Consider the following 23,259-nt stretch of genomic DNA (forward strand, 5'->3'; position numbering starts at 1 on the left):
CATGTGTGATACCTACAATGATCCCTGTGGGTTTGTGGCACACAGACAGATGCAGTATATGTGCCCATTAAACTGTTTGGTAAAATATGTTAAGGTATGAGTGACCTAGCAGCGAGGCCACTCTTTCACCAGGGTCTTTAAAACCAGAATCGGTAGTCTAACACAAGGGCTATTAGTAAAAACTGAACAACCCAAAACACGGAAAACTAAGAAAAATATGTACCCCTTTTTATTTCCCCCTTGAAGTTTCCCTTCCTTTCTTATATATTTAACACATTAAAAGTGCGGAGAAATCACGATTTCAGGTATTAAAGAAAAAGGGCACAAAAAGTGACTTGAGAGAGGGGCCTCGCTTCCTTTTGCTCGCCTCGATTCAAAAAACCTTTCCTTCCCCTCTCCTACGCACTCCTCTCCCGCGGCTTCCTTTTCCATTCAGGACCTGTGGGCTTGGAAAAGAGCTGCACCTGCTTTAGATGGATTATGGTAGAACTGGAAGTAACTCTCTCTCTCTCTCTCTTTCCCCCCTCCCTTCCCTTCCCAGCTCTCAAGTCACATCTCCAGTACAGACACAACCCCTGTGATTAGAGGCTGATCTCCACATCTGAATGGGACAGAGAGAGGAGGGACCCGAGACATAGATTGACTCCCCCCTCCCCCCCGCCCGCCTTTGAGACTTCCATTGAGGAAAACGGAACACGAGAAAGGGGTGAAGGAAGAAGAAACAGGACCCCCCCCCTACAATAAGAGAAGAAAGCGGCAAAGCCTTTGGCAGGAGAAAAGTATGATCATGCCTGAACTGTGTTAGTGCTTTCTTCTCTCTCTCTGTCGGCTTGCTTCTCCCTCTTTCTTTCCCTCTCCCTCTCTCTCTCTCTCTCTCTGTCTCTCTCTCTTTGTCTCCGAGGTGTTTAACTTTGGGGGACCTCGGGCTGCCTGGGAGCTGGAGGCATTTCGGCTCCGCAAGGGACGAAGCTGGACGAGGCGGCGGCAACAGCGGCAGCAGCAGCAGCAGCAAAGAGGCAGCCACATGCTCCAAGTGGGGGGTGTTAAAAGTTGAGACCCGATTCCAGGCGCTGTAGATCGAAACAGGTTGGTGGGATCTTTTAACAGTAGCAGCCGCAGCAGCAACAACAACAACCTTCCCCTCCCCCTCCTCTTAAACTTTCTAACGCTAGTTTAGTTTTTAATCCATACAGAGGACGTTTAGTAGTTCCTTCCTCTTTCTCTCTACACCCCCCCCCCCGCGCACTCTTCTGCTTTAAAGATATATACCTTGCATTGAATATTTGCTACCAGGAACGACTTAAAGTTGATAAACTGGCCGGTCTGTTGTGCCTGCCCCCCAGGTGTTTTGGAAAAAGCAGGTGTGTGAAGGAGACTGAGATTTATGCTTTGTTGATTCCCTCCCTTCTCCCTCACCCCCCTTCCCCGCATCCTTCCTTACTCTCTCTCTTTCTCCCTTTGAGATTGCAACCTCAAGGATGTTAGGGTGTGTATGTGAAAAATACACGTATATAGAAAAACCACTTGGCGAAGGCAGCCTCCTCTCAGTTTAATTGATCTGTGCCTTTTAGTAAAGGAGACGCATGAAAGTTCGGGGTACCCGGAAAACTGAGCGCTCAAGACAAAGAGAGGTGCTGGTGGAAATAACTTTTCAGCTGGGATTTACAGAGGGTGGCATGGAAACCAAAGGAATCGGATATGTGAGACTAGTTGGGGTGTTAGAAAGCTTTCCTCTTTGTTCATGGGGGGAGCTGTGAGGATGGGAGGCAGACTTTCTTGCTTATAGGGAAAAATGAAGGAGCAGGCAGTGAGTGGATTTTTTTGTTGTTCCTCTGTTTTGTGAATGTGAAGAGGGGTGGGGAATAGATGTTGCAAAACCGCTTTGGGGTTTCTGCAGATCAATCAGTCCTGTAAGTGTGTCTTTGAATTACAATTTATTGTGATTGACAGGATGGATAGGTTCAAAGGCACTCACATTTATGGTCTTCTTGAGTACACATTTAGAGTGGGGGTGAGATCCTGAATTGGGATAGCAGAATTTCTTGTCTCCCCCATTCTGAAATAACTTTTTCCTGGCAAACAAGTTGGCAACGGATAGGAAAGTTTTTGTCTAGCGAAAAGATCTGCTCTCTGGCTTAGGTCTATTCTTTAGGGTAATAAAACTTTGAGGTGGTAGAGATGCTAGAATTATATTTCATAAATCCTGAATTCCCCTTATTTCTTACCGGTTTTTATATGGTGGCTGAAATTTAAATTTGCTTTATTCTAAATAAAAAAACAACTTTTAATGGCTCCTTAAATTATTATTTCCTGCTGGGAAGGTAGCAATAAATACACTCTGATGTTAAAGTAGTTCACTTCATCATCTACATTCTTAAATGAGCTTGATCTTCCTTGTTTTATATATTTCTTAAATGCACAAAATGTATTTATTTTTGTCAGGTAGTGTTTTTGGCCCAATCAGTCTTTCAGTTTATGTCTCCTCAGCTTCTTGTCGGTTTGTCTTCTACTCCCGCCTTTAAATGCCACCTCTGAATTAGAAATGTTTCTAATATCCCTTAGAGCAGCAAACTTGAACTAAAATTAGCAGAGAAATGATCGTATACATTGTTCACTATAATACAAGGTGATGCCATCCTAGTGCTCCCTATAAAGAGGGGGGGGAAAACCTATATAAATTTTTATATAACCTATATAAACCTATATAAAAGTGGGAAATGGTGCAAATATATATAATTTAAATGTCATGGTGATTGAAACTTAAATGGGAAAATTTATATTCAGACTTAGGAGCTTAGAAGTAATGTTCTCTGTTTATCTGTATAGGTTTCTCCTAACAGAACTTTTTAAAAGCACAAATCTTTAAAAAAAACAACCTAAAACATCAACATTATTTTTTTTTAAATGAGCTCAAATAGATTGTGAGTTGGGACTTGGTCTCCTAGTAGGTGTATCATAGTTTTGTGAGCATTAGTCGGTCATTAAGAGAAAGGAAGCAAATTCATTATCAGCTTTTCTTGGACAGCTGAGAAGTTTCAAGTGAAATGTATTTTAAAACTTGTAGTTGACATGGGTCTATGAAGATAATGCTCCATTTCTAACATCGTTTTCATCACCATTGACACACAGCAGAATAATTAATAAAGTTACGGATCTTAGTTCTTTTAGAAATTTTCATAAGTGATAAAGTTCTGAATGCTACATAATGCAGATGAGTTCAAATATGGGGGGGGAGTGTTTAAAATGGTTTTATTTTGGCAGACCATTTTTTTGGTATGTGATCCGAAACAAAAACTCCCATTGAATTTGGTATTTTTAAAAATGAAATCATTTAATCATCTCTCAAGTTCAAAATAAACTTTGAATGGATGAGAATAGGTATACTAATTCATTAGAGACACTTAGACTCAAAAAGATCTTTTGAAGCGCAGTATTACAAGGAATGCATTTGACAAACTCATAGTGAGATTTGTCTCTTCTTAATTTAGCCCTAAGGAATTTAACTACAGATCCCATTCCAGGGTCCATTGCTGACTTCAGTCAAGTGCTCAGTCCGAAATACTGTTTCTTTGGAGACAAAAAATGTACTCCAGTTTTTAACAGTGGCTTATAACTTCAGTTTAATGCTTTCAGAAAAGCTGTGGGGTGTACAATAAAAGAGAATTATTACATTGTGTTAAAAGGTGGGTATAATCAACAACAGAAATAGTATAGTATTCTACAGATATATTACTACATGTTAAAACATTTACACAAGAAGGGGCTTGTGTTGCTCACAGGCCATTTTCTGTCAAATTGTCACTGTGTGTTACTTCCTTAGGCACTGGGCCCTGTGAGTTGTGTATGTTGCCTACAGTAGCATCCAGGATGCTAAACCATTTTCACACATATTGAACATTTCTTAATTTCTGTTAATTGGACTTTAAACTGAGAGCGTATATTGCAGGTGAATGATCCTTGTATAACATGATTTAAAATATTTAACCCCTTTCCCCTCTCAAGTTTTTTTTTAAAAGTCACATTTGAACTAAGAAAGATGGTCAGAACCAGATTAATAATTTATTGTTCAAACCAGGTCTTGTGTGTGTGTGTCAGTTGGTTCTGATTCCAAATCTTTGTTCCTTTATTTTCTCCCCCTCAGAAATGGGAGCACATTGAAATGGAGTAAATTCCTGAGCCCCTGTGCTTCCTGTATTTTGAATTGATTTTATATAAAGTTATTGGAAGTTTAAACAAATCTGCAAAACTTAATGCTCATGCGTATGTGCATAGATTGTTAACATTTAAATTTTGAGTGGGGAGAACATCTATTTAGTTACAACTGATGCAAGTGATTAGTTATATATTTAAACTACAAACATAATGCAAAGGAAAAATGTTTCTCTAGTAAAGTGCTATCTCATATGATTAATTTGAGTATTTTGGCATGGAAATATATGATCAAAAACCTTCTCTCCCATCCATTTTTGAATTCTTCTTTAGCAAAGATTAAAAGGGGGGGGGGAGTACTCCAGTCCCACAAGGCACTAAGTACTGGTGTTAGGCAAAAACCTTCTTGCAGAGTAAGATACATACAGTAGGCTGCCTTTTCACAGCTCCATTGTGTAATATTGTAAGGAAAGCTGGGTAATTGGGAATGGAATTTCTTTCTTCCCGGACTGATAACTTCCTAGACCATGAAGTCGTCAAGTTCATCTGATACTCTAATGTCACAGTTTAGGATTATAATAATAAAAGTTTTTTGTTTGCATGTAGGACTAAAGGATGTAATAATTGAGAAAATAATTTGGAGTCAATAGTTCATTCAGTTTACACTGCATATATTCTTATTATATTAACATTTTTGATTGCTCTTTTGCTTATTAAGAGTACAATCAATAATACCAAAAAATCTGGTGGATCTCTAATTCAGATTCTCTTTATAGAAAGGAGGGTTTCTTTAAGAAGAAAGGGGGGAAATCTATAAAACAAAGAGCAAATAAAATAACCACTTCAGGCGCTTTCTCTTTTTCTTTTCTAATAACCAAGCCGGGAACTATGTGCAGTCAGTTGTGAAGTTTTTGCCCAAAGAAGCCTAAGAGCTTTTCTTTTCTCATGGCAGAGGGGATGCTTTTGAATCTGATAATGTTTGTGTGTGTCTCGCTGTGGGGCTGAAATGGGGAAGGGAGGGGGTGATGGCTGAAATGTTTCTGTTGCATGTGAGGGGAGATCGAAGTTGGAGGAAGAAAAGATACTGTTGTGTTTTGCTTTTTAAAGTGACATACAGTGCAATCCTAGGCATGTTCACCCAGAAATAAATCTCACTAGGTTCAATGGGACTTACTTCCAAGTAACCATGGTTAGGACTGCTGTGAGAAAGTGTGTGCCTGTGTGAGAACTGGGGAGAGTCAGAATTCTGAACCCCCACCTTAAAACTAGAGGGGGGGAGAGATGGATCTCACAGGAAAGATGAGCATATATGTGTTCCCCTTCCCTTAGAATGTAAATTTTATAGCTTGGCACCATTTAGGAAAGAGCTTTCCACCTCCGCTTCGCACTTTCCAATCAGTGATTTTCCCTGAAAGTTGAAGCGGGGAGAGAAGTCATTTGTTCACCAAAGTCCTCCTTTACTGGTAGCAGGTGTTTGTTTCTAGAAAAGGCATTCACTAAAAAAAAAGGTTAGGGGATAACATCATATATAGCTACTCATCTTTGCTCTGTGCTTCAGGAAGACAACATATTGTTACATTGGTTCTTGGCACTGAGATCCTGCAAGAAATTCGTTATCAGCCGTTACAATCAAACTCTGCTTGTGTATGGTTTGGCCTTCAGGGTAGAAATAGGCTCTCTTATTGCTTCCTTATGGACGAACTTGCTTTTGCCTGCAAAAATATATTGTTTTATCCCAGTTGTCTTAAGAGAGGGCAATAAAAGATCTTTAACATGATTTAAAGACAACAACTTCAAAACAAGTCCCACTGATGCCTGTTTTGATTTAATTATTTTCAATTTGGCATTGTTGTGCTGTTGCATAGAATAGGATGCCACCTTTCAAACTTGGCTAATTCACTTGCCTCCAGGGCTGAGTGATTTCCTCCTTACACTGGGAGTAATTGCCACATGGCAGGTTAAAACACACCTTCAGAATTGTTGTTGATAGGAAAAGAGTGATGACTTAAATTATATGAGGGAAATCTGTACCTGGGAGGTGTGTGATAGGAGATATGATTAACAAAATAATAAATTTTCAAATTTTGAATGCAGTTTTACTATTATATAAACTTTGAAATTGGCATCCATGCCACAAACTTAGATTTTATTCACTTCCATTTGTTGATTTGTTCTGTTAATTTTTCTGGCTCTGTATCAAATAGACACATTAATACATTTCTCTATTAATTCATTGTGCTGCTTTGTCTCAGAAGCTCCTTCACTGGTCATAAACATTTTTTTTCTTGGTAGTCGAGAGGGAGGCTTTTGAAATGTTTGTTTTGTTTTTAAGTTAAAAACACTATTTTCACATTTGACTTTGTTCTTCTACCCACAGTGGAGTTTCAGTTCTAGTGTGTGCAGTTTGCACATGGAATTTAAAACAGTTTTTGTTTTCTTTGAAAAATCTGCTTGTCTTACGTGAAAAGGATTTTGAAGCAATACAAGGGGGAATGCAGTAGATAGAACATTTCCAGAATTCAGTTTCAATTTGTCTTATAATAGTGTATATATGTGTGTGCACGTTTGAACTGATGGTTCAGTTGATTATTGAATTTCCATCTGTTAATATATTTTCCACAGAGATCCTGATTTTAGGAAAGGGTTAAAAAGCTGAACTAGGAAGAAGGATATATTAAAAAGTACAAGTGCACTTGCACATTTGTATACATAGGGTAATTTAAGCCAAGATCCATAGTGTGGGGATTCATTGGGAAAACCTGGACTCTCGTTTTGTTTTATAAAAACCCTGCTGTGTCTGGTGAACAGAGGTTGTCTGTATGGAGGACGGTTATTGAAAACTTTGCAATGTAAGTATCTCATCAGGTCAGTAGAGTTTCCTGGACAAGATGTTAGTTAGCATTGTGAATCTGATTCTTTCAAATTCTCTATTGCACATCGTGCTCTACTGAGTTGGTCTTTATGGCAATATCAGCATTTGTTATCCACTAGCCTGCACATGTTACCCATCCTCCATGTCCTTGCAAAGAGACAGAATCTGATGAATTCACTGCCCGCTTACCTGAAACACTTTCATCCGTTTCAGGACTTTCAACAACAAATGGGTCAGTAGACGAGGATTTCGGCCACCCATTAACGGTTGTTGCGTATCCTGGCATTCTAGATGCGGTATTATGTTAACTGCATGCAAACTTCATAAAAGCACACTATAAAAATTCTTCGTATCGATAAAAAAACGCAAGCATTGAAAATGCTTGGATGGGAGAGAGAAGCAACTGTGTCCCCGTTTTGATATGCTGCTTTTCATTCTGCCCCAGTGGCAAAACTTTACCACGTGGTGCCTTTGAACAGGCATTAGCATATAGGCACCAGCTAAACCAGAGTTGGAAACCTATGGAAGTCACTGGCATGCAAATGTTTTAATTAGCCGACAGGGGTTGGCAGAGGAGGGACAGAGAGCTCTGCTCCTCTCCTGCAGCCTGCTGCATGTCTATACTGGGTGAGGAGGAGGCAGCTTCTGTCCTGCAGCAGCTTACTAGCTGGAGTGGACCATCCATCCTCTGTCAGTCCATTAGCTCACTTGCACGCAATTCCTTATTGTTTATGGCTACCAGGCAAGTGTGTAAATACAGGGGTAAACTAAACAGTCATACTTCAAAGTGGGGAGAGGCTTTTCCGCAAGGTTTGGCAAGCCGCTTTGAGGTTTTATTACAATCAAGCGGTATATAAATCTTGTTAAATAAATAAAAGTGATTCTCTGTGAGAAGCTTGACTTTGCTTCACAGAGGAAAATCCCTACAAATTCATAAGGGAAGAGAAGTTTGTATCTTTTTTGAAGAATGGGAGCGTTAGCCCATTTGTATATAGCAGCTGTATGCCAATGAACCTGGATAATTTAACATGAATACTATCCTGGCACTATTTTTCCTCAATCTATTTACCTTCCTGAATTTATGCTGGTTTGGTTTAGAAGAGAGCCCTGCTTGCCTATATAAGCACAAGAAGGGTGGAATAGCACTATCAGGTAAAGCATAAAGCATCCTGCATGAAGACAGTGAAATGACCAGTGTGCCTATGCAGTATTAGGCAATGGAGCATGTGTATAGTGTGTTCCTTGAGGGCAGCATTGGAGCTAACATGCTTCTGGATTTATCTGGCACTGTTTGATCCTGTCAAAAGGAAACTGTGTAATGACTCATACATGCAGGAGTGAACAAAGCAGTTTTGGGGAATATATCCCATCCCCGAAGAGGCAGTTTGTTCAGTTAAAAACCTGTCATTCCTCTTAAAAAAATCTAGGAGTGGCCAGTGGCTTAAAACTGTTCTCCCATATCCCATGGCCCCATACAAAAAAACAAAACATGGGAGGCGTCAAAGAAGAGTGAATTAGTTGCTTATTTTCAGGCAATACTTAGGGTTTTCCTGTGGTCTATTTCCTACATACACTTCTAGTTCACACATATTATAAGCTTTACAAATGACAACCCAGGTATATTCAAATAAAACATAGTGATTGTTTTCTCATGATCTTAGGCAAAAGGCCGATATAAGTAGATGGTGTTGACCTGTGTTTTGAGACCTACACTTACAGACTATCTAGTTTAATTTTTGGATGTGCTGTGTCCATCCTGTGTTGCTTTGGGTGGGTATTAGTAACATCTAATTTCAGTGACAGTTACCTCCGTTTTGGAATAGAATTACAGTGAAGTAGTTGGGTGTATTTCTTGGTGTTGGGCACCTTAGAAAAGCCTCTCTAAATAAGATACTTGACCACATGAATAGGGTGAAAAAAGCTTGCTTGTGGTGTGTGTGTGAAGGATTGGAGGAGATGAAGAAAGCCTGTTTTTCTGCCAGCAGCAAAGACTCGCAAAGAAGTATATAATGGGAGAGGCAGTAGATCCAGTCAAATAGCAGGACTTCATCCATTGTAGTGAGGTAGGGAACAGCTGGCTTTTTAGATGAAGGGCAAAACCATGCTAGTATAATGGAGCAAAGTGATATTTGAGGATCGTCAAACACTTCGTACCTTAATTTTCCTGGTGATACTCTATATGATAATTCTTTGTGTTTTTGTTATTCAACATTCATTAACTCCAAAATAATTACAAATGATTTACGGCATGTTTGTAACCTAGTTGGGAGTTTTTAATCTTGAACCCAGTGTGCTCTATTGGTTCTGTATAGAAAGCATTCCGTAGCATGACCTGAATTTGACCCGGCTCTGCCCATTTTTCTGCCCTGAAGATATTCTAGGGACTCTCAGAAATGGCTTCCCAGATGGATGAAGGTCTGGGTCACAGAGCTCTTCCGATTTACGTGTGAAAGGATGCTGCTGCCTTTTGGTTTAGGTCCTGATTTGCCAGATGTGGGATTAAAGGTGGAAATACAGTACTGAATATCAGATAATTGACATAACTGGACTGTTTGTGGCAAGTTGTTGTGCTGGAATCTGATTAGTACAGCCAGTCCCTGAACAGCCACAATAAACAGCCAGTTGGAATTGATGACTATCTCCTTCTAGCTCAGGCTGAAGCAGCATTATCTTTGCCTAGACAAGGCAGTGGAAACAGTACTGTTAACATCTCTCCGCCTTCCTATTGATGTTTTGTCTGTTAGGAGGGTGTTTTTTTTGGTAGGGGGGCACTCATGTATGGTGTAACTAGGTTCTTACGGCTGACTTGCATGCCCACCAAACATTGTTTGTGTGCCCAGCTAGTTGACTGAGAAGCATTTCAAGAAGGCAAGAGAAAGTTCATAGAGGGGTGCCAAGGATATAATATAAACCTACATCCTCATCTTCCAATGAGCCTAAGCGTCTAACTTGGTTCTTGGAGGTCCCCTTTCAGTATCGACCTTTTCCAATTCCAGAGAGTATGCTGATACCAAGTAGTTGATGCAGAGAGTTGGCATCCCTCTCTTCTCTGATTCATCTTGGTTCAACTATTGGATATACACAATGTTTTAGGCAAGCCCCAGCCTTTATTTTAGAAGATGTTGTGCCTTTGTTTCTTGCAACTGCCCGGCTTTTGTTTTGACAAGGTACCTTCTCCAAACATAGACTATGGCTACGGACTCTGGCAAGTTGCATTTGTTCATTAATGAATGGTGCCCTGGTTTTCTTCTTTTCTCTGCCTTAGTGTATTACTAGTGTGGGTGCATTAATCTGAAGTGGATGGCAGTTTATAATGCCAAGATACTTTCTTAGCAAGCAAAGTTTAGCAGTTTTCCCCCCCTCGCAGACTGGGTTTCCCCCCCCCCCCAATAAGTAGAAGGGAGAGGCTGGCATAGCAGAATGGAAGAAGAGGAAGAAGAAGAGTCTCTTATACCCCCCCCCCCTTCTAGTAGAAACCGTTTTCTACAAAATATATCAAAAGCAGTCACTTTTTTGAGATTTTATGTGTGTTTTAACTAGACCAAACTATGCAGTTGGGTGATGAAAGTATGTTAATATTACTTTTGCAGTAGACTCTTGAGGTGGAATTTGCAGGTGTGAAGGAAAGCAATTGTTCTGATTTAAAGGTTTAAGTTGCAGGACTTCAGTCAACTTCACCCCTGACCTTTTCTTGTCCTATTTTTGCCTCGGATGTAAACACAACATTCATGTTGTTCATGGAAGGAGGCATTTTAATTTTGAGTGCCAAAAATCTTTGCACTGAGGTCGCTTTCTCTCCTATGCCCTATTCATTCAGTCAGATAAAGTGGCATTTCAATAATACAGCATAACAATCATGTTGAGGGTTTTCTTTTTGTTCATCTAACTTAAAATTTACCTTCATGTCGTGTAATTCTGAGAGTTACGTTTGGCACGGTTGGAAGGACAAAAACGATCATTTCTCTTCCTCTCTTCCCTTCCAGACAATTAGAAATTAAAACTTAATATTTTGGGTTTTTTAGATTTAATATTTTCATTTTTCATAATAAAGTTGTTGCACTATCTATATTTGGATGAAAGGTTTTAAATTTGTGATCAGGTTGTGTATTATTGATTTCTGTAGCACTTTTAAAATTTCTGTATTCTTGATCTTAATAACATACTCTTTGGCAGTTTGCTGTTATCCCCATTTTAGAGATGGGGAATTTATAATGGAGTACAGTTGGTTAACTTTGTCCAGCATTTTCTCTATTGGAAAAAAGCTACACATAATTCTTGCTATTTGCGGCCTTTTTAGAAAAAAGAAAATAGAAACTATTTTTTTGCTCCATTCAGAGAAATGATCTACAAATGAGAGTCCTGCTTGTTTCACTTTGTATGCTTTCAGACTGCAGCTACTGTTTTTATTTTGCCATAGTATTTAAGTTTGAAGTCTAGTCTTAAAATTAAACATAGTGCGGAAATTAGTATCTCGCCTCCCACAGGATACTCAAATAGGATTTACTGGGCTATACTGTAAGGTTGAGCTTTTATTTTTCATTGGCAAAATCTTGACAAACGACACTGCCGACATGGGTTGCCATATGTAAAGATTATCCCAGACATTTCAGTGATTTCTGCCCAGACACTGTTTCTGACAGCTGATTGCCGGCTATGTCCGGGAAATTCCGGATGTATGGCAACCATACTATACCGAATATTTTCAGAGGAGTAAGAGAGGAGGCTGGTGTATGTGCAAAATATGTATCTGGTGTGTTCTTTAGTAGAAATGCCCTATAGTGAATCTTCTACCATGTAGCTTGCTCAGGGTAGAGCAACTTACTTGATCACTGAAAAGGGCAACTACCAGTAAAAGAAATAACACCATTCTTGTGGAGTCTATGATTGGCATGTATTGGTGGTAATGCAGCCACCTAGTGTTGGTTTGGAATTCAGAGCAGCACTGGGCCAAGCGTGGTAAATATTGCACTTGGTGAGGGAAGTTCTAGATCAACTCTCCTGCTGCTTTAGTCTCCCCCCAGCAAGAGACAATAATGCAATCTCTTGTCTGTTCTGAAAGGACTTTCTCAAGGGAAGGCAGAAGGGGTTGATTGCTATTAGACGATCGATTCTAAGGGAATAGGGCCAGAATGAAATTTAACTAACGAAAAGCATTTTTGAACAGGCATGTGTTGCACTAGGATGGGAACTTCAGATAAAAACTCACTGTTATGCACATTGAATTCTGATTACAGGTAGGTAGCCGTGTTGGTCTGAGTCGAAGCAAAATAAAATAATTCTTTCAGTAGCACCTTAAAGACCAACTAAGTTTATATTTTGGTATGAGCTTTCATGTGCATGCACACTTCTTCAGATAGGTATCTGAAGAAGTGTGCATGCACACGAAAGCTCATACCAAAATATAAACTTAGTTGGTCTTTAAGGTGCTACTGAAGGAATTTTTTTATATTGAATTCTGAGTTATGCAAAATGTCCAGAGTTAAAGACTGTCTGTCTGTCTGTCTGTCCGTCTGTTTCTCTCTCTCTCTCTCTCTCTCTCTCTCTCTCTCTCTCTCTCTCTCTCTCTCTCTCTCTCTCTCTGTGTGTGTGTGTGTGTGTGTGTGTGTGTGTGAGTTTTTGACTTTCTGTGGCCATCTGGAATAAAGGGAGACATACTCAATGTTTTGATAACTGATGTATTTCCTTGTACTATGAAACCAGTACGAGCACATCTGACCTTTTTGCAGAGAGGGCAAAAAGAAAAACTCCGTCATGACTATTCTTACTATTTGACTATCATTTTTCTTAATAATGTAATATTTATTGAAATAAAAAGTTTCCATGCTCTGGTGTCAGCAGAAAATGTTGAATTTCTACGCTGTTTTCACAGTGCAGAGTAAAGGTGGACCCAAGTCCAATGTGAATTTTTAAGTTTTGCTGCCTCAAACCTTGATGTAGTAGCCTTGCCCTGACTTGGAATATCCAGGTGCTCCTTCTCTCCCCTGGCCCATGCCAGACATGGAGAAAGTTCTGTTCCAAAGTTTGATACATAATTGCATAAAATCAAATGTCTGCTTTTGCTTGCTGATGTGCTGTAGGGCTGTGTATTTTCTTTAAAGGTACATATTCAAGTGCTTTCAAAATATATTGTTTGAAGTACAGTGCACTAAAATAAACTGAAGAAAGGAATTGTTTGAATAACGTCTGCCGGATTCTGTAGTTCTTGGTTACGGCATATAAATGGTTGGTGGTATAGGCTTTGCCCCAGAAACTGGTGATGGGTTCCTTGTGGTGCTAGTTCTTTCTTGGAGTGGCATGTTAACACATTATTTGTGACACATTATAAAGTAAGTATAGCACTGTCTAGGTCTGTTAAAGGTGGCATGGCAGCATGATGTCTCTGTGCGTGTGACATTTTACCTAGCCTGTGTGTGTGTGTGTGTGTGTCTGGAATATCGCGATATTTTTAGACCCTATTTTTCACAATCACTGGAATTGTGTGGGAAATCCTTTCCTAGGCTGTACCACTTCAGATTGCAGGTGGTTAATTTTCTCCATGGCATCAGGAGAAACACCCTTTAGAGCAGATTAAAACTCTTTATCCTGGTGTACTGAGCCCCTCCCAGCCTGTGGGAAGCATTCAGATGCAACCCCATTTGCACCCTGAAATGGTACACCCTAAGGCAGGCATCCCCAAACTGCGGCCCTCCAGATGTTTTGGCCTACAACTCCCATGATCCCTAGCTAACAGGACCAGTGGTCGGGGAAGATGGGAATTGTAGTCCAAAACATCTGCCCTAAGACAACCTCAACTATGTAATTTCATTTATTATGTAAACTGGGCCTAAACTTTTGTACTGTACTCTCCCCTGGCTCAAGTTCAACGGTTGAGTGTGACAGTTTCTAATGAGGTTCAGCTTGCATTATACTACATATGGACCTGATAAAGTGGTAACCCAGGAATAAGGATCGGTGAAATGAGAGAGAAGCTTTTTAAAAAACCCATCTCTTCCTTGAAAGGGTTTTGTCATCCTGGTAATTTTAGTTAATCTGAAGTAGGAAAATCCCTCACCTTCCAGTGTTCTTAAATCTTTACTGTATATGCCTCTACTCAGTGATGTATCCAATTTGAGGCTATTTAGTGCTGGAGCACTTGTCCTGTCATCTAGGGATGAATGAATAGTTTCCTTGGATATTAAGATCTGGGACAAGACTAGAATGGCACTCAGGGTGATTTCTGATGCTTGGTCTCCAGGTTGCCTTTGTTGAACCTCTTTCTCCATGGATACTCTATAGACTAGGCATCCCCAAACTGCGGCCCTCCAGATGTTTTGGCCTACAACTCCCAAGATCCCTAGCTAACAGGACCAGTGGTTGGGGAAGATGGGAATTGTAGTCCAAAACATCTGGAGGGCCGAAGTTTGGGGATGCCTGCTATAGACCATCTTAGAATAAAATACTGTACTATGAAGATTGTATATAAATATCCCAAATAAAATAAAAAATCCTTTCAACAATCTATGATTAGTTGCTTCCTTCTTGTTGAAATCAAAGACAGTCATGTTGACCCAGTTTAGACTAATCTCTAGCTAATAAGCCATGGTACATTGGACTGAGAATGAACATAACGCTTGTATGTGCCCTTCCTCCCTTTCCCTTCTCTTATGCACTGTAATGAAAAACTACCAGGGTTTGTTTAAATCAATTTCCTATTAGAACCAGGAAACCTGAAACCAGGTTTAATCTCTGATTACAATCTAGGATATGATTTTCCAGTTCATATGTAACTGAAAACTGAGATTTAATAAAGTACACAAGAATGGGGAACAGGGAGGTGTGCAGGTATAGCACTTTTCTCTTGGTGCAAAAATAATTTTTGTCTGAAATAAGCCACTGTCTGCCTTCCCCCCGCCTATTAGAACTGAAAGTTCCCTTTTTGGCCCAGTACCGGTAATAGCTTGAAGGCACTATTGCATTTCCTCTATTCTTAATTTTGGTGAACCACCCTGATAAACTTTTATATGGAGGTATAAAAATCTCAAACACTGCAAGGAGTGTATTATCTAGCACTACTCTAGAACTATTATTTTCCCTCCTAGGCATTCATATTTAGCCAGCTATGGGAATGGAATGCTGACATCTTGCGTGGCCCACTTTTAAGATATATCCATTAAAACTAAAAAAAATATGTAACCCCATATTTCAAGCTGCAAAAATTCCAGCTTTTGATAATTTCTATGTTCCCGAACATTGGCATGTTGGATATTGCTCAGGCATGTTCAGACCCTACTGTTTTGTCCCCATGTGAAACAGAACACACCAAGGTGTGCAAATGAAGGTGACTGCCTAAAGAGCTTCAGACTGCCACTGTAGTTACTGTACTCATCTGTTGTCATGCACTTTGTGAAGAACCGTTGCAGCAGTAACAATGCCAAAATCACTCTGCTGATCATCTGGAAATAGTATTCCACCCTGACATAGTTGAAGGGGAAGGTGGGGGATGGTGGAGGAGAGGTTCTAACATGACCCATCGACACAAGAGGACTACCACAATCTGATTTGTTAGTCTGGGATGAGCTGGATTGTGAATCTCTTTCCAGTTCTCAATAGGAGTGATAACGCTGCCATTAAAGCCCTGAATGCAACTAGTATTTATTTTGCTGTCATATGGAGTTCTTGCTACGGGTTAGTGATTGAATAGGTAGAGAGAGTCACTTTCTGCCGTAGAGGAAAAGTTAAACATGTCAGAGAAACAGTTCTTTCTTCTGATTCGATGCTTGTCCTGTGATCATGCAAGCTATAATTTCTTAGGAGCTGTAAATCTAGTATTGTGCATTTTGTGAAATTGAGAGTGCAGGAGCCGGAAGGCACTGAGGACCTTGGGCTACATATATTACCCAGCATAAGATGACTAAGAATTTTTAGGTCAAAAAGAACCTGCATATTTGTCTTCTTTGCTCCGTTTGTTTTCTCTCAGTCTCTTTCCCCTATTGGTCCATGTGGCGGTAAAGCAATATGGGAAAGTTTAAAATTGAAATTATTGCAGCTATTTCTGGCGTCACACCGAAGTTGGCCAAGTCAACTGGCTTTGCAGAGCTACCATTTATTTATTTATTGGGGGGGATGTGCAGTTTGTAGTTAGATTTCCTCATATCTAACATGTGCATACATGTAATTCTCTTTGTGATGTGAGCTATTCAGTTACTTGTTTAATAGCCTATTCTAAAACTAGTAAACTAGTTCTTAGCTGTTTCTTGTTGAAGGAAGTGGCTAATTTGGAGCCTTGTAAACTGTAAGGAAAAATTAACTGAAGCAGGCAGAGTTCCCAGATGTACAGCTTTGCACTGCGGGCGGCACCAGTTAAATGGTATAATCTTGCACTATAGGCATGTATGCACTGGATGCATTTTTGCCTGGGGGATTTAGGAATTTGTCTTCTGGCTGCTGGTACTACTTACTGATTCTGATTTATTAGTTCTTTATTGTTAAAAAAATTGATAAGCTGCACCATATCTGTAGGATATAGGAACAGTTTTAACAGAACAAACATTTTCATAGAGCAGTTTGGGACTGGGCCAAGGCGCATTTCCACTATTTTCTTGAGGGTAGTACAGTAGTTGCTTTTCTTTCTTTCTTTTTCTTTTTCTTACATTGACAGCAAACTGCTGCTCCTGTTGAGTAAAGGGCTTAATTAGAGTAAGACACTGGGTAGGCTTTTCGTATCTGAATACCTGCTATGCTGCATCTTCTTGTTCTTTCTTTGGCAGTACGTACAAAGTGATAGTAGCATTTCAGCAGCTACCTTGGTGGTATGACTGAGGTATGCTTCACTCTCATAAAACAGGGCAGAACTTGAATCAGGGAAGTTGATTCACACAAGTTGCCAGTAATACCTTTTACTTCTTGGATTTTGTAGTGCATGCCTGCATTTTTTTGTTTTTTGTTTATTTAAAAAGTCTTATTTTATTTAAGACTGATTCTTGCCTTCTGAAGAAATTGTGGTTGCAGTAAGGGGGTTCAATTTTTACTGTATTTTTATTTATTTAAGATATTTATTTCTGGACAATGCCCACCCACAGTGGCTTGAAGCAGGAAATGTTTACAAAATACCAACTGTAAAAGTTTGCAAAATATATGCAGTGTTCAAAAACAAAACAAATAAATATGCTCAGCTGGCCAATTAAGCACTTTTACAGCACTAGAAAAATAGAATTGTATAGTTGGAAGGGTCCCAGGGGTCATTCTAGTCCAACCCTGCTTCAATGCAGGAATCTCAACTCAACCAGGAACTCTCAGTTCAAGACTGGACTAGTCAGAAGAAAAACTTGAAGCGTGGAAGCCTGTCTCAGATGCACTGGCATAAAGTTCAAAACACATGCATGCATCATAGAGAAGGCCTTTTCCCTCATTTAAACCAGCAGTATATGAGAGCTTGTTCCTTGGCCTACTTCTTCTTGCATCTGATGTTTGGGGTTATTTGACTATACTGTAGTTTCAGCAGAAGCAACTGGCTTCCCCTGCCCTTATTAAGCTTAGAATATGTGGGCTTAGCCATAGTTGTTTTTTTAAGCATCCCCTCCCCAGCTAATCACTCATCAGAATATTGCCAATGTACCTGTGGATATTTCTGGTGCTTGCAATTTTTAGGTAGCTGGGGAGACAGACTTCTCATTGTCTCTAGGGCAGGCATCCCCAAACTTCGGCCCTCCAGATGTTTTGGACTACAATTCCCATCTTCCCCGACCACTGGTCCTGTTAGCTAGGGATAGGAGTTGTAGGCCAAAACATCTGGAGGGGCGCAGTTTGGGGGTGCCTGATCTAGGGGCAAAGAAAACAACAACTGGAAAGCTGTGTCTCTTGCACACACACACACACACACACACACACACAGGCTTAGTAGGGCCAGAAATGCTTTTGTCTGGTTCTGAATTGGTGATTAAGCCATTACAGTAGCTGTATGTAGCTAATGCTTGAGATGACAACTAAACCCCCAACATTTGACTTTATTGCTACATGGTGGGGCAGTATGTGTTAATTCACATATTAAACCTTTTGCTGAGTGTGAGACCAAATGGAAAATTGGGGGGGGGGCTGCTATCTGAAAATCTTGTTGAGGTGTAAATTTGTCCCATGACTGCTAATGACTTCTCCTGTATAAGCAATGAATGAAGGAGACTGGACACAGTATATGCAAACTAGCTGTATTTGATGTCTTCCGCTGTGTGAGCTTTCCATGAGCTAAATCCCTGCTTGCAGAGCAGCAAAGTCATTCAGAGCCTCTCTATCCTGTAAAAATGTAAACACACAAATCAAGGTGGGAGATGAGGCTTCCTTTCATTACTTTAATGTTGTGTGTTGTGTGTGTTTCCTGTATTTCCTGCACACTTTTATCCATGTGCAAGTGTGTAAGGTAGGTTTCCAGTAGTAGGAAACACTGAGGGCATAGTGTGGCTAAGATCTGCAATTCCATTCATTTTCTTTTTTCATCCACGGTTTAAATTTTTCCAATTTTTGTATTTTTTTTTCCTGTTAAATTAGGTTGTGGTGGGAAATTATCTCTATTCGACAGTAAAACTCCTGACTTTGTCCCAAGACGAAATTTTTTGTGTTGCACAAGTACATAATGACGAGAGGGATTTTTTAAAAAAAAAATCGAAAAAACAATTTCTTCATAAAAGCTTCTTAAAAGAGAAACTGTTTTCCTTCCCCATTCTGCCTCCTCCCTGCCCCCCCTAATTAAACGGTTTGAATTTGCACGTTAACCGCTTGGCGCTTCCTCGGCGCCTCAGATGATTAGAAAGGGATATTCATTTATGCCTTTTAAACGCCGCCCCGATTAAAATCAGAGAGATTTTTTCCTTCATCAAAATCTAACATCCTTGAAAAATTAATTTGATGCCTCTTGTTATCAATTAATTGAATCTCGTTGGGAAGGAGGCTTGTGCAGCGGGTGGTTAGAGCTAGTCCTTCTGTTCTTAGCTGCTTTTTTAAAACACACTCTCCCCCCCCCCTACTGCTTCTTCCAAACTGTGACATTATAAAACTTTCTTTTATTATCTTACTCTTCTTATATAAAATAAATGAATAAAACTTGTTTCTGCCCCTGCCTTTCTTGGGGTGTCTTCATATACTGTATAGAAAGGAAACCTCCTCTTCCTTCCACTTCCTAAGAAGACTTCAGGAAAAAAAATAGTGCTTTAGCAATTTCTTGCCAATGTAGCTGGGTTTTCATTCTCTTTCAAATGGGGATATTGGATATTTCATTTGACTCTCCCTTTCAATTAAAAACGCAGAGCACCTTCACTTAAACCTGCTTCTTTTCTCTGCTGAAGTAATTTTTTTGTTGTAAATTTCGGTTCTTCCCACGAGACGAGACAGACTCCTTCAATATGAATAGACTTCTTTCCCCACTTTATTAACTTCTCAACTCTTTGTCCCCTTTTCTGCTTTCTTAAACAAAAAGCTGGCAATCAAAGGTACTGACTTATTCGCACAAGCTTTCTTATTATTATTTCTTTAAAAATTATTTAAATAAACTATATCTTGAAGTGTTTTTCTCTTCTTTTCTGTATTACACTGAAACTGCAGTTATTCAAACTCTATGTCTCCCAAGTTCTATAACATGATCATGAATAGATGGATGGAGCAAATTTTAGATTGCAACAGAATAGCATGAGCAGTAGAGAACAAATTTCTCACTTCCTCAATCCCGGTTGCTTTAGGAAGGGCACTGTTAATGGTACTTAAGTGTTCTCACAGACCTGACAAGAGTATAAACTTGTATGTATCCTTCACCTTATGGCTACTGTTTTCAATCCTGTAGTGTTCTTCCTCAGACTGGGATCCCTCTAGTGATTAAACTGTACAGAAGCATTTTGAAATTAAAGTTTTTTTGCCCTATCTGTCCATCTGTATGGATATAAAATGATAACCGTGGAAGACAACAATGTAAACTTACCAACAGTTTAATGGCTATCTCACCTAGCCTCGCTGCTTAGTTTGGTCCTGTCATAGCTGTTTTTATACAACTGTTGTTGAGAAATGGTAGTGTTTCTGATGAACGACAGTCGCAGCTGAGAGCAAAGACTTGCCATACAGAAATGGCTTCCCCTACAGACAGAGCTACTGATTCGGCAAAAGTGAATGAAATTTTATAGATTAAACCATATGCATGTTTAAGAAAACTCCACTGGAGTTCAGTTTTGCATAGCAAGTAATTTTGCAGGTTAATGTGTAATTGGCATAATTTTTATTTATGTGAATATGGCGATGGATGCAATTCCTCTTTCAAAATGAAAGTAGGAAAGTTATTATTAGGATGAATATGTTTAAGCATATGCAACTTAAGTGCTAACAGATTTGCCAACTATAATTGACATAAAGTTTAAAAATAAAACTGTAGTTGGAAATCAGGCATGTGCCACTGACTCCATTCCTCAGCTGGTTGGCTTATTACTAATAGAAACTACAAAAAAATCCCCAAATGTGAGAACCTGGTGGGAGCACAGCAAAAGCCATAAAATAGTTTGGACCTCAAATAAATGAAATGTTTTGGAGCATAATTAATATTTACCCAAGGGTTACCGTTGGTTGAACCTAGTATTGTCTATAAGGGGTAGACCATCTAGCTCAGTTGGGGATTGAACATAGCACATTTTGCATGCTAACTATGTGTTCTACCGCTAAAAATGCTGGGCTTTCTACTTTTTCACCCATTTCTTAGCCTATGGTGTATTTTGCTATTTTGATTTCAAGCTTGTCTTTTCAAGGGCTCACAAAAATGTTCAAGACCCATTTACACTCTGTAGGCTGTGTTTTGTCACTTGCTTGTTCTAAACCATCAAGGGGTAGGAGGAGAAATGTCAAGTCATAAGGTAATTAAATCATGGTCAATATTATGCTCCAGTTGTGAACCTGAACGTAAAAACACCACCTAGCTTGGTGTGTTAGATATAAAATGATAACTGAGCTGCTCCTATTGTGTGTATCCCTTGAATTACTGATTTCTTAATTTTGCTAAGTAGATTCTGCACTATGACAGCAGCTTCATGTGTTATAATTATGCAAAGGAAAAAAGTTGAAAGGGTGTATGCATCCCTCTTCTTAGCTTCATCATCACTGTTTGACTTGGAAAACTCAGAATTTTTTTCTCTGGGCCCTTTGGGAAAGTGATGCTTTCAACGTTTCTATATTGAAATGTATTGTTCTACTAAGCAGAGCAGCATGGTTAGTTGGTCATCTCCTGTACCAAAGATGATCTTCGTGGAACAGTCAGGGGTGTGTATGATGATAGAACGTCAGGTTAGGTTTTGGTCTTGCAGAGCATAAATTGAACTTTAGACTATAAAATGCTTCAACAGCCCTGGTTTTATGCTACCCTTAGAAGCTTGTTAGTTTAGTTGCAGCCTCCTATGCTTACCCTGATACATCTATTGGTTATAGAAGTTCACAGTGGAACAGCGTTATAAACTCCGATATATAAACTAGGCACCAAATGGCTCCGTAATCCAGGGTTACAGTCACCAAAACGTAATCCAGGGTTACAGTCACCAAAACAGAATGCCTAGTTCCTATTTTGGGGCTAGACAACTCAAAAGTCATCTATTCCAATAAGACTTTTTGCTTCCTGAAATTAATTGTGATTGCGCAGATAAAATATAACAGATAGAATTCTGCGGGATGTGTTGTTAGTGTGTGAAAACAGTCCAGATCCAAGGATCTCCTGGCATGCACTTCCAAAGGGGTGGAGACAACAGGTACCATCCTGATACTGGGCATCTTCACTTGTTTGCAAGTGGCCAATAGCCAGGTGCCAAATGAGCCTGGCGCCTGGCGAATTTCAAAACACTGTTGTGGAGATGACATCTGATGCTGGGAAATGTTATCAATAGAAAAGTTTCTTTCCATTTACCTCTTATGTACAACATCCCCCCCCCTTTCCTCCAAGGCAGGCATAGGCAAACTCAGCCCTCCTATCATCCCTAGCTAACAGGACTAGTGGTCAGGGATGATGAGAATTGTAGTCTCAAAACATCTGGAGGGCCAAGTTTGCCTATGCCTGTTCCAAGGGATTGACCATTTTATTCTCGCAACTACCCTGTAAAATATTGTGATTTACCTCAGGCCTCTGAATGAACTTAATAGCTGATTAAGGATCCCCAAGCACATTATTTAAAATACCACAGTGGCTCCCCCAGCATTCAATATATTTTCTTGTCAGATTGGGAATTAGGTAAACTACATTTAAGATAGAAAAATATTGCAGTATTTGTTCGGATTGGTTCAGTTTTCACCTCTATTGTGACTTATATGCGTGAAGTTCGTGCTTTAGAGCCCTATACCTGTTGACTCTGGTGTAGGTCCCACTGAGTTCAATGCAGGAGGGTTTAAGACTGCAGTCTTCCAGAGCATTCCAACCTCCCCCTACCATGCACTAAATCAAGTAGCTGTGTAGTGTGGTAGTGAAACCTTTCTAGAGTGGGCAAGGTTGATATTGGATGGTGTGCGCCTTCTTACAACTTCAGAGTACATTCTCATTTAGATATTCCACAAAAAACTGCATGCTCAAGTAATACATTTCCCAGCATATTTTGAATAACTTATGTCTGAAAACATCACCTTACTTTTCTAATGCTGAATAAAATGAAGAATTTGTTCACATGAAACGAGAAATTTCATTTGCCCTCTCACTTTTTTGTGCATGTGTGAATGTTGTTGATGGGAAATAAGAAGAAGAGGTCCATTTTCAGTGACTAAATTCTTACCACTGCAGGTTTGGCCTTTACATGATAGCCTGAAATCCTATATATGTTTATTGGAAATAAGCATTGAAAGCAGTTTGATGCATGCATAGGATGAATTTCAATTTAAAAAAAAGTACCGTTATGGAAAAACAGCTTTAAACCCTGCATGTTCAGTGGTACATATTCTCAATGTTGGTGTGCATAGTTGTTGAAAAGTCATACAATTTATATGAGTTTGATTACAAGCCTGGGTTGCAAAAAAATAGGTGTTATTTTTTATATCTATAAAATGAAATGGGAAATATCTAGTTTATAGATCCATAGTATACTGTCCTATAAACCACACTTTAATATTTCACTCTTAGTCTAGCTTGTACCTGCAGTGACAATTGGTACTTATTATCACTTGGGTTTGCCAAGCGAGTGGAGAAATATCTAGTCTTTAAGAACATATTCTGGTATTAACGTGAATATAAGTTAATTTGCACACGCAGAAAATATTTAACAAGAAAATGG

General features: G+C 39.5%; 1 protein-coding gene across 3 annotated transcripts in view; it reads left to right on the forward strand.

Annotated features, from left to right (window-relative positions):
* Window positions 1-535: 535 nt before the first annotated feature.
* Window positions 536-23,259, forward strand: part of FOXP4 (forkhead box P4) — a 157,160-nt gene continuing 134,436 nt past the window's right edge. For 2 of the 3 annotated variants that reach the window (XM_035123078.2, XM_035123080.2), the window contains exon 1: window positions 536-779. The gene's annotated coding sequence lies outside the window, so the exon portion shown is untranslated. Of the gene's footprint in view, window positions 1,087-23,259 lie in introns of all 3 variants that reach the window. The other variant, XM_035123076.2, reaches the window with a different exon arrangement.

This window comes from Zootoca vivipara, chromosome 7, assembly GCF_963506605.1.
Source record: "Zootoca vivipara chromosome 7, rZooViv1.1, whole genome shotgun sequence".
NCBI lineage: Eukaryota > Metazoa > Chordata > Lepidosauria > Squamata > Lacertidae > Zootoca > Zootoca vivipara.